Below are 10,234 nucleotides of genomic sequence, written 5' to 3'. Positions count from 1 at the left end.
TTTTAATTTTTCACCAAAAATTCTGTTATGCTATCTTTTGATAGACTTGATCATTTGCTTATTACATTCCAGATGATGATGTGAAACACTATAGAGATAATTTTAAAATCTGAGTGATGTTATATTTCTCATGGGAGGTTTTTGTTTGGACCAGGTAGCAAGTTAGAGTAGACACAGATCACCACAATCTTATCAGGGATCAATCTGCATCAAATTTAGGCTTCAGACCTTATAAGGCCTAGCCATTTTTCTGGTTCTCTTTCCTTCTTCTACTCTGTAAGTGTTTGAGGCTCCTGACTACATGCCTGAGATATTTACTGTGGTCTCTCCCTTTTGGTGGACCTGAGTCACTTCCCTTCCCCTCACTCCCACAGTTGCTTCTTTCAGTTTAGCTTGAAAGCCTCTTCACTCTTGCTCTGAATTGACAAGCTTCTGAAGAGCAGTGTGGAATGTGGGACTTACCGTGGTGTGTCACAGCTGCCACAGATACATATTTTATATTTTATTCAGCTTTCCTAGCTGGAAGAAGCCAGTCTTCCAACAATGGAAGTGGAAGTTTCTCCTCTTTTGATAAATGGTCGTTCATGTTGCACAACGCTGTGCTGGGTATGTTTGGGAGTGGTCAGGTTTGTTATTTATCCACAGTTGCCAGACCATGAGAAGCCACGTCTGTACCTAATGTTATGGCATATCATTCAGAGATCCTGGACATGGAGGCAAACGTTGGGACTCCAGGATGAAAAAGTAGGTTATAGTATTTTAATAAATACTCTTTTTTTTCCTTCTCACTATCCCCCTTCTCCTTGTGATTATAGTACCCCATCTTTTTATTCGGGGGTGTCTCCTCAACCCATGTAGTTTCTGCAAAGCTAACTTCACTGCTGGATTTCTGAATAAAACACATGCTCCAGACTAACTTCTTCAACATGTTCCATCCTCTTGGTCATGGTGATTAGTTCAAGGATGGACTCTAGGACCAAGCCAGCCCATAGGAGTAAGATACCTCAATTACAGAGACTTATGTTCAACCTTGTATCTCCTGAAGCCACAACATGGACCTTAAAAATGAAGCCAGCACAGTGGAAGACAGTGCTGAGGGAATTAGAGAGGCTGAGTTGAATATAAATACACACGAAGTCAGCTCTGCTCTATTCCTGGACGTTTTGGTAATTGAACACAAAATAATCATTTTTCTTTTCTGAAATTAGTTTTCAGTAACTTTTCTGTTACTTGCCAATAAATAGACCTACTTTGCAGAGATTTTCTGTATTTGTAGAGGGGAGAGCGCAGCTTATGTAAACCTGTGTCTTTTGAAGGGGTTTAGATGAAAAGGAGGATACATGGATGCTTGCCATTCATTGAGAGCTCTGCATCCATTCCCCCAATTCTGGTGATGGCCTCAGATTTTCATATGCAGGTCAATCACTCTTGCATTCAGCACACCCAGCCAGGATGTGGATCAAACCCAGCTCCAGGTGTGGATCACATGAGGCAGCCTAAGCCACAGTGATTGGTTCAAGAGTAAGCACTTGGCATAAGCCTTTCCAACCACAGTGAAACTCTGGACTTTTGTGGGAGCTCCTGGAAGAGAATCTGTCATTTCTAATGGTCTTAAATTTTGGAGCATGTGGGATGGTGGTGGCTGACACAACCCTGCCATGTGAATGAAGCACCCACGTGTAAGCAGAGCCAACACATCAGGAGTCAGAGCAGAGAGTTGGAAAATAACACTGGCAAAAAAAGACATTGTTTAATCCTGCATATCCAGCTATGTCTGAAAGCAAGCTTACCATGGGACTCGTCAGTTACATGAGTCAATACATTGATCTTTACTTAAGTCTATTTAGGATATTTTTTCTATTGCTTTCAACAGAAGAATCCTAACTGATGCTCTATGTGATTAGTTGTTCCTGGGGGAGATTAAATTATGTAGGCATAAGCAACTTTCATGCAGCATGTTTTAGAATAAAAGCTGTGTGAGATCCTACTGAATTCTGTCTTTACACATATCCACTTTCACTCAATAAATATTGATATGTGCTGTCACTCTGTTAGCTGCTGTAAATACAAAAAGACACACTGCCCAAGAAGAGCCTACAAGAAGGTAAAAAAGAAGAAAAAGGGAAGATGTATAAACAAACATAGGCAATAATTATGGGCATCTGCCAAGATGGAAGGTTCTGTTGCATGTATGGCTGACCTGATATAAATGATCCATGATGGAATTTCAGGAAGTCCATGAACCCTGCAAAATTATGTGCAAAATATTGAGTGTATGAGCCTGTAAACTGATTTCAGAGAGAGTGTGCAGAGCTGTCATCAGAAAAGCAAAGAGATACTTTAAGAAATGGTTAAGAATTACTGAATATATTATTGTAGAAACACCAAAATTTAAAGAGTCAATAATAAAATTGTAACTACATTGACAACATGTTAAGGAGATGGTCATATCTCTGTTCCTAGAAAGATACATAGTTGCTATTCAATATACACTGGTGAAATGAATTAACAAAAGCCTAACGAGCTGGATCTGGAATAGTCAAGGAAGACATCAGGGAAAAATTAATGTGTAAGTTGAAATTCAATGATTGAATCAGAATTTACAAGGCAACCTGGCTTGGTAATGTATTTGTTACCAATTATTCTTTTGTGATGATAAGTTTACATAATCTAAAATTTAATTTTTAAGTCCTTAAAGGTAAAGTATAAAAAATATCTGCCCATATTTCTGGACTGTCAGTACCATGCGGTCAAAGTGCATATTTACACTGTTCACCCTTGAGTCAAGGAGAACAAGACATCTACTTAATACTTAGTGGTTGTAGAATAAGTAAAGTTTCATAATAAACTGATGAATGAATACACATTATACAATAATTTGGAATTCTAACCCTTTATGTTTGTAAGTTTGGGAAGGATATGTGTATCAGTATCAGGAAATTAATCTGCCATACTCATAAAATACTTGAACAGATAAGAGTTTATTTTCCTTTCAGTTTAGCTATATGTATTTTTTTCTTTTTCATCTTTTATTTTAGGTTCATGGGGTACATGTGCAAAGTTGTTATATGGGTAAATTGTGTGTCACTGGAGTTTGATGCACGAATGATTTCATCACCCAGGTAGTGAGCATAGTACCTGATGGGTAGTTTTTTCATCTTTCTTCTCCCCCTACTCTACCCTCAAGTAGCCTCTGGTGTCTATTATTCCTCTCTTTGTGTCCACATGTACTGAATGTTTAGCTCCAACTTGTAAGTGAAAACATGCACTTTTTGGTTTTCTGATCCTGTGTTGATTTGCTTAGGATAATGGCCTCCAGCTGCATCCATGTTGTTGCAAAGCACATGATTTTGTTCTTTTTAAATGGCTAAGTAGTATTCCATGGTATATATGTACCACATTGTCTTTATCTGGTCCACTATTAATGAGCATCTAGGTTGATTCCATGTCTTTGCTGTTGTGAATAGTGCTCTGATGTGCATACGAGTGCATACATCTTTTTGGTAAAATGGTTTATATTCTTTTGGGTATATACTCAGTAATGAGATTACTGTGTTGAATGGTGGTTCTAAGTTCTTTTGGAAATCTCCAAACTTCACTCTTCAGTAGCTGAACTAATTTACATCCCCACCAGCAGTGTATAAGCATTTCTTTTTCTCCACAACCTCATCAACATCTGCTACTTTCTGACTTTTTAATAACAGTCACTCTGACGGGTGTGAGATGGTATCTCACTGTAGTTTTGACTTGTATTTCTCTAATGATTCGTGATGTTGAGCATTTTGTACATGCTTGTTGGCTGCATGTATGTATTCTTTTCAGAAGTGTTTGTTCATGTCCTTTGCCCATTTTTAATGGAGTTATCTGCTTTTTGATTGTTGATTTAATTTTTCTAATGGATTATTTGTCAGATGCATAGCTGTCTGCTTTCTCTGTTGATAGTTTCTTTGCTGTGCAGAGGCTCTTTAGTTTAATTAGACTCTACTTGTCTATTTTTGACTGTTTTGGAATTGCTTTTGGAGACTTTATCATGAAATCTTTGCCACGGTCTGTGTCCAGAATGGTATATACTTGGTTTTCCTCTTCTTCTTCTTTTTTTTTTTTAGTTTTCGTTCCTAGATTTAAGTCTTTAATCCATCCTGAGTTGATTTTCATATATCGTAAAAGGAAGGGGTCCAGTTTCAATATTCTGCATACGACTAGCCTGTTATCCAACGACCATTTATGGAATAGGGAACTCTTTCCTTATTGTCTGTTATGGTCAACTTTGTTGAAGATCAGATGGCTGTAGGTATGAAGCTTTATTTCTGGGTTCTCTAATTAGTTCCTTTCATCTAGGTGTCTAATGGTGTCTATTTTTGTTCCAGTACCATTCTGTTTTGGTTACTGTAGCCTTGTATATGGTTTGAAGTTAAGCAGTGTGATGTCTCTGGCTGTATTCTTTTTGTTTAGGATTGCTTTGTCTATATGGGCTTTTTTGGTTCCACATACATTTTACAATAGTTTTCTCTAATTCTGTGAAAAAAATAACATTGGTAATTTGATGGGAATAACACTGAATCTTCCTCTCTATGCGTATGGAATGATTTTTCTTCTGTTTGTTTTCCCTATGATTTCTTTCAGCAGTGTTTTGTAACTCTTGTCATACAGATCTTTTACCTCCCTGGTTAGCTGCATTCCTATGGATTTTATTATTTTGTGGCTATTGTGAATGAGATTGTGTTCTTGATTTGGCTCTCAGCTTGGATGGTTTTTGGTGTGTGGAAATGCTACTGATTTTTGTACATTTATTTTGTATCCTGAAACTTTACCAAAGTTGATTATCAGTTCTAGGAGAACCTTGGGCAGAGATTATGGGGTTTTCTAAGTCTAGAATCATATTGCCTGCAAACAAAGATAGTTTAGTTTGACTTTCTCTCTTCCTATTTGGAAGCCTTTTTTTCCCCCCTTTCTCTTGCCTGATTGCTCTAGCTAGGACTTCTAGTACTATGTTAAATATGTGTGGTGAGAGTGGGCATCCTTGTCTTGTTCTGGTTCTCAGCAGGAGTGCTTCCAACTTTTGCTCATTCAGTATGATGTTGGCTATGGGTTTGTCATAGACGGCTTTTATTATTTTGAGGTATGTTCCTTCAACGCCTAGTTTGGTGAGGGTTTTTAACATGAAGAGATGTAGAATTTTATTGAAAGCATTGTCTGGGTCTATTGAGATGATCATGTGGGTTTTGTTTTAGTTTTGTTAATGTGATGAATCACATTTATTGATTTGCACATATTGAACCAACCTTGCGTCCCAGGAAAAAAACTTACTTGATTTTGGTAAATGAGCTTTATGATGTGCTGCTGGATTTAATTTGCTAGTATTTTGTTTAGTATTTTTGTATCTATGTTCATCAGGGATGTTAGCCTGAAGCTTGTTTTTTGTTGTCTCTCTATCAGCTTTTGGTATCCGAATGATAGTAGCCTCATAGAATGAGTTGGGGAAGACTCCTCCCTCCTTCATTTTTAGGAATATTTTCAGCAGGGCTGGTACCAGCTCTTCTTTATACACCTGGTAGAATTTATCTGTGAATTCGTCTGGTCCAGGGCCCTCTCTGGTTGGTAGGTTCTTTCTTTTCTTTTTCATAACTGATTCAGTTTTGGAACTGTTATTGATCTATTCATGATTTCACATTTTTCATGGTTCAATCTTAGGTTGTATTCATCTCTTGTAGGTGTTCTAGTTTGTGCGCAAGGTGTTTGAATGGTCTCTGACTTTTTGTTTTTCTATGGGGTCAGTGGTAATGTCATCTTTGCATTTCTGATTGTGTTTATTCGGATCTCTCTCGTTTTAAAAATCTATCTAGCTACCAAATCTTATTTATTCTTTCAAATAACAAATTTTTGGTTTTGTTATTGTTTGATAGGCATTCTCACGTCTCAATTTCCTTCAGTTCAGCTCTGATTCTGCTTAATTTGTTTTCTGCTAGCTTTAGGGTTGGTTTGCTCTTATTTTTCTAGCTTCTCTAGGTGTGATGTTAGGTTGTTAATTTGAGATCTAACTTCTTGATTTAGGCATTTAGTGCCATAAACTTTCCTCTTAATGCTGTATTATATCTAGTATGTTGTCTCTTTATTTTGATTAGTTTCAAAGAAGTTTTTGATTTCTGCCCTAATTTTATTCTTTACCCAAAGTCATTCAGGAGCACGTTGTTTAATTTTCATGTAATTGTATGGTTTTGAGAGATTTTCTTGGTATTGACCTCTGTTTTTATAGTGCTGTGGTCTGAGAGTGGGGTTGGTATGATTTTGAGTTTTTAAAATTTGTTGAGAATTGTTTTATGGCCAAGTGTGTGGTCGTTCTTAGAGTATGTGCCATGTGCAGATGAGAAGAATGTATATTCTGTTGTTGCTAAGTGGAATATTCTGTAGATGTCTGGTAGGTCCATTTGTTCAAGTGTCGAGTTTATGTCCTGAATATCTTTGTTAGTTTTCTGCCTCAGTGATCTGTCTGACACTCTCAGTGGAGTGTTGAAGTCTCCCACTATTATTCTGTGGTTATCCAAGATTCTTCATATGTTTCTAAGAGCTTGTTTTATGACTCCAGGTGCTCCAGTGTTGGTTGCATGTGTATTTAGAAGAGTTAAGTCTTTTGGTTGAATACTATGTAATGCCTTTGTCCTTTTTTCTTTTCTTCTTCTTTTTTTAAAATCATGGTTAGTTTAAAGCCTGTTTTGTCTGAAATAAGAGTAGCAACTACTGCTATTTTTTTTGTTTTCCATTTGCTTGATATATCTTTCTCCCTCCCTTTGCTTTGAGCCTATGGCTGTCATTGCATGTGAGATGATTCTCTTGATGGCAACATATTGTTAAGTCTTGCTTCTTTGTCCAACTTGCCACTTTGTGTCTTTTTTTTTTTTTCTTTTGAGATGAGGTCTCTGCCATTCAGGCTGGAGTGCAGTGGCAAAATCTTGGCTCACTGCAGCCTTGACCTCCCAAGCTCAAATGATCATCCCACCTCAGCCTCCCAAGTAGCTGAGACTACAAGCATGTGACACCATGCCCAGCTAATTTCATTTTATTTTATTTTTTTTGTAGAGATGGGATCTTGCTATGTTGCCTAGGCTGGGCTCAGCAATCTTCCTGCCTTGCCCTCCCAAGTTGCTGAGATTACAGGTGTAAACCACCATGCCCAGACACCGTCCGTGTCTTTTAAATGAAGGATTTAGTCCATTTAGATTCAAGGTTAACATAGATATGTGAGGATTTGATCCTGTCATCGTATTGTCAGCTAGTTGTTATGTAGTCTTGATTGTACAGTTGCTTTATAGGATCAGTAGGCTATGTACTGATATGTGTTTTTGTGGTGGAAGGTACTGATATTTCCCTTCCATGTTTAGCACTCCCTTGATGACCTCTTGTAAGGCAGATATGCTGGTTATGAATTCCCTTAGCATTTGCTTGTCTGAAGAGGATTTTATTTTTCCTTTGCTTATGAGGCTTAATTTGACTGGATATAAAATTCTTGGATGGAATTTCTTTCCTTTAAGGATGCTGAATATAGGGCTCTGATCTCTTTTGGCTTGTAAAGTTTCTACTGAAAGGTCTGCCATTAGCCTAGTGGAGTTCCCTTTGTATCTGACCAGCACCTTCTCTCTGGCTGACTTTAATATTTTTTCTTTTTTATTGACTTTGGAGAATCTGATGACTATGTGTCTGGGGGATGGTCATCTTGGGTAGTATCTTACAGGGGTTCTCTGAACTTCCTGAATTTGCATTTCAACCTCTCTAGCAAGGTTGGGGAAATTTTTGTGGACAATGTCCTCAAATATGTTTTCCAAGATGCTTGCTCTTTCTCCATCTCTTTCAGGCATGCCAATGAATTGTAGGTTTGATCTCTTTACATAATCTCATTTTTCTTGGAGGTTTCATTGATTTAAAAAATTATTTTATCTTTATTTTTGTCTGCCTCTATTGACTGAAAGGAGTGGTTTTAGGCTCTGAGATTCTTTCCTCAGCTTGGCCTTTTCTGTTATTAACACTTCCAATTGCATTCTGAAATTCCTGTAGTGAATTTTTTATTTCCAGAAGTTCAGTTTGGTTCTTTCTTAAAATATTTATGTCATCTTTCAATTTTTGGATCATTTTATTCTATTCCTTGGATTGGGTTTCAACCTTCTGTATGTAGATGAGTTTCCTTGTCATCCAGAATCTGAATTATCTGTCACTTCAGCCATTTTGGTTTGTTTAAGAACCACTGCAGGTAGCTACTACAGTCATTTGGAGGTAACAAAACAGTTTGACCTTTAGAACTGCCAGAGTTCTTGCACAGGTTCCTTCTCATCTATGTGGGCTGATGTTCCTTTAGTCTTTGAAGTTGTTATCTTTTGGATGGGGCTTTTTGCATTCACACTATTTGATGCCCTTGAGGATTTGACCATCGTGTAAGTTGGATTTAGTGGGTTGGCTTCATTTCTGGATGATTTTAGAGGGTCGAGGCTCAGCTCAGCACTCGTAGGCTAAATGCCCTAACTCTAGGGGGCTGGGACTAGGCCTGTGGCTTTGTTCTCTGGCCCCTCAAGGTTAAGCACTTGCTCTGCTAGACTGGCTGAGGTGTGTCCTATCTGCTGGCAACATTCTGACGGGGGCTGCTGGCAAAAGCACTCCAGTAAGGCGGCTATGGGTCCCCCCACACATGCATCCTGGTAAAACAGTGAGGATCCTTGCACATGTGTGTGCTGGCCAGGGGTCTGCAGAGAGGGGGATCACTCAGATCAGACTGGCCCTGTCCCACGGGCAAGACAGCTCTACTCTGTCCAAGTCTGGTAGTCAACAAAGGGTACAAACACCTAGAGGACTATGGTGAGCCTTGGAGGATGGGTGACTATGGCGTTGCTCCACTGCAGCCGTTCCCATGCCACTCTGGGCTCCACACAGGCTGGAGTTCTGTTTCTCTCAACTCTCTGGACAGTTCTCCCTGCCAGCTCAGATGTCCCTGAGGGTTGTGGGGTCTCCCACAGCTGGGATCCCAGGGGTCCATGACAAGAGTAGGCTACTCCACGCCTATCTCACTCACCCACCTCCAGGAGCTGCTCAAGGCCAGGAATGAGTCCAGCTATGTGGCAACCCTGTGAAGAGTTCTCAGTTTCCTTCTGTTTCAGCCCAGGGTCTGCATTCTTCCTCTGTCCACTCTCAATGCCTTATTTCCGAAGATCTGTTTGGAGTGTGCCAGTATACTTGATGGTCTGGTCTCTCTCTATGGGAGAAGCTCTTCCTGGCTGCATCAAGTCAGCCATATTGGCTGTCCTCCAGAGTATAAATTTTTAACAAACAAAAGATGTGTGAATTTATAAACTTTAATTTTCTAATTTATTATGTGCTTTTTCCATTTAAAAAAGTCTTATTTTTTCAGTTATTTTAATATTTAATTATTTAACATGCCTAGAAACTATTCAGAAAGTAAATATCTAAGTGAACGCATATCCCACTATGTAAACTATTGTCCCAGAACCATATATTGTGTAATGCTGTTCTTTATCCTTTATCATATACTAAATTCTTTCATATACTAGGCCTTTTTTCTGTAATTCCTAATTTTTACTGCTATTTGCCTACTTAAACATTTATTAATTATTATATCGTTAACATACGTTTTAGCACCTGGTAGGGTTATCACCTCATTACTTTTATTTATTCACTTTAAAATCCACCTGCATTGAAATGCTCCCCAAATGGGTGGCCTGTCCTCTTGGATGTAGATATCTTAGGTGTGTTTTCCCTCCTCTCTGTTGGCTGTTAATTTTCTTCTGACCTCTGCTCTTACCATCCTTGTGGATTTTGAAGTCTGAGAAATAGGGAGAGAAATATATCAGAGTTCACTCTTTCGCAGATGGATCTGATCTCAAATTATGATCAAATTCATAGCTAGTGTCACAAAGCTATTTTCTCTGCTGTGTTGTGCAAACCAGTGCCAACTACATAGTAATGTCCAGGAAAGGTCTCTGAGATCTGCTTCCTGGCCTCATCCCTGCTCTGGCTGGAGATTCTCTTAGAGCTGGAGGGCAGAGGCTGAACCCTGCATCAAATATTCATGGAATGAGGGAGTCACCATTTATCTACCCTGTCCACTCTGCTTTCCCTGTGAGCATACTGAAGTTAGCGCCAGAGCACCAGGAAGGCTGTCTGAAGATGGAGCCAGACGTTTCCCACAACAGCGGCAAGCTGCTGGAGGACCATGGTTAGGGAGGCTCCATTCTAG

This window comes from Theropithecus gelada, chromosome 17 (genome assembly GCF_003255815.1).
Source record: "Theropithecus gelada isolate Dixy chromosome 17, Tgel_1.0, whole genome shotgun sequence".
Classification (NCBI taxonomy): domain Eukaryota; kingdom Metazoa; phylum Chordata; class Mammalia; order Primates; family Cercopithecidae; genus Theropithecus; species Theropithecus gelada.
The sequence above is the reverse complement of the archived record's forward strand: the minus strand, read 5'-3'. Positions refer to the sequence as shown.